We start from the raw sequence: 2,504 nt of genomic DNA, 5'->3' as shown, positions 1-2,504 counted from the left end.
TAAACTAAAGGACTTTATCACCACCAAACCGGTATTATAGGAAATGTTGGAGATACTTCTTTAAGAAGAAAAAACATGTATCAAAAACAGGAATAAAGAATGGTGACAACAACATTCCTATCAATAATTACCTTAGATGGAAAAGAATTAAGTGCTTCAACCAAAAGATAGAGTGGCTGAATGGATAAGAAAACCAGACCCCTACATATGCTGCCTACAAGAGACTCACTTCAGATTAAAAGACACACACAGACTAAAAGGAAGGGGATGGAAAAAGATATTGCCCTGATGGACCTAGAGGGTATTGTGTTGAATGAAATGGGTTGGGTAGAGAAAGACAAATATCACATGATTTTATGTACATGTGGAATCTAAAGAACAAAATAAACAACAACAACAAAAGCAGAGAATATTTTGAGGGCTACTAGATGGGAGAGGGTTGGGGGGATGGAAAAAAGAAGGGCAAAGGGATTAAGAGGTACAAATGGATATTTGCAGAATAGACGTGGAGATGTAGAGTGTCTCATGGGGAAGATGGTTAATAATGTAATAACATGTAAGGGGGGAGAAGAGTACTAGATTTAGTGGGGTGACACTTTGCGAGTTATGTGTATCTCTGATCGCTAGGCTATATAACTGAAACTGGTATAATATTGTATGCCAACTATAATTGAAAAAAAAACTCATTGAATTGTACAATGTAAATACAAGTAAGTATCTATTCTATTTTAATAAAGGTGTGGGGGGCAAACCTCATTGAATTGTACAATGTAAATACGAGTAAGTATCTATTATATTTTAATAAAGGTGTGGGGGGTGGGAGACATCAGTAGAGAAAAAAAGCCTAAAGTAATAATGGGTTTCTCTTTCTTTGTTCCTCCCTGAACATCTGGCTTTGAATGTGGCTTAGTGCCCCATATCCCAGCTGCCATACTGTCCTAGTCCACCTCATAAACATGTAGACATTTGAGTCCCCTTTGTAAAGGGAGTTGAAGTTAACCTTCCACAAAAGTTCCAAGTGGTGGTCAGATTCAGGGGAATGCATCTGGGTGTCTGTGAGGCTCTTTGAAAAACTTGAGCCATTTAAGGATTTGGCTAGTCTAAAGAACACAGAGGAGCTAGAGATGCGGCCCACAACTCTATAGGTTGACTCACCCAAGTCTCTGCTCTGGCCTGGCTAATTCTTCCAGTTAAAGCACACATACTGTGATTGTGGCTTTATAAAAATAACTGTGCATGCCTGCAAGACCTGGAGAGGAACTGAGGAGAAATGGAAACTAGCTTGTTGAGGCTTATTATCTTAATCCCTATAATCCTTCCTAATACTCTGGATGAGCATTACCTCGATTTTCTAGAGAAGAAAACAGAAAACCAGATTTCATTAAGTAATATGCTGAAGCCCATATAGCTGGTCAATTGTTAGGTTGAAGCATATGAATTGCTAGTCTAATTTTAGATTGGTTTTGATCTACAAAATCTCTGTTAGGACATAATTTTGACTGCTTCAACAGACACCCAGATAACAATGGTTTAAACAAGTATATTTCGCTCCCACATCAAAACTGGGCTGCTCTCTGTCATTAGGAGTTCAGGCTCTTTCTTTTGTATTTTCCTGCCCTCCCAAGTGTTGCCCTTGTCTAAATGGACCAGGTCAGTTGACTGTTACCTGTTTTCCAGAAACAAGGAGGGGAGGGAGAAGAAAGAGCAAGCATGAAGGTAAACATCTACCCTTTATGAGTGCAACCCAGAAGTCGCACCTTCAGCCTTGTTTACAGCTCATTGGTCAGAGCCTGGTCACATGACCACGCTCAGCTGCAAGCAAGGCTGGGAAGTGCAGTCTTGTGCCCCTCTGAAATTCTATAACCAGGGACAAAGAGGAGAATAGATCCTGGGGGACACTTGGCAGTCTCTGCTACAGTGGGAAGAGGGCTTTCGAGGTCTGAGTGTGGCTTTGTCTACCTGTGAAACCCATTATCTTACCACTGAATCATTATAAAAATGGTTAAGATGCTACTTGAGGTGAAATTATTGTTTTTCTAAGTCTTCTGTTGGGCAAGCAGCTTATTCCTAGAAATTCTCTGAGGGTCATTCTTCCTGCTTTAAACTCATTTCCACAATTTCTCCAAGGTCACAATGGGTCACTTGCTGCCCAAGAGGTGAAACATAAGTAAATGTTACATGTATTTATACGTGTACGTACACACACAGGCCCTCTGGAATCTTTGGGTCTCCAAAGACAGTTGCTTCGCAGGTGATATAAATTGGGATTTTGAGGCTCACCATCTCCATAGTGTTTGGAAGACTGGGGCTCTAATGAAAGAAGTTTTCTTGTCCCTTTGCCCAAACATGTGTCAGGAGAGCTGCCTTGGTGTGTGTGTTTGGGAGGTGAAGAGTAGTGTGGGTGCGGTCACCATAGTCTTCCGGGCACAGCTCAGGGGCAGATGTCTAAATACTCACCACTCGTTTTCCTCATCCCTCCTATTTTCCCCATTGCCCCAGGATGG

This window comes from Pteropus alecto, unplaced genomic scaffold (assembly GCF_000325575.1).
Source record: "Pteropus alecto unplaced genomic scaffold, ASM32557v1 scaffold45, whole genome shotgun sequence".
Classification (NCBI taxonomy): Eukaryota; Metazoa; Chordata; class Mammalia; order Chiroptera; family Pteropodidae; genus Pteropus; species Pteropus alecto.
The sequence above is the reverse complement of the archived record's forward strand: the minus strand, read 5'-3'. Positions refer to the sequence as shown.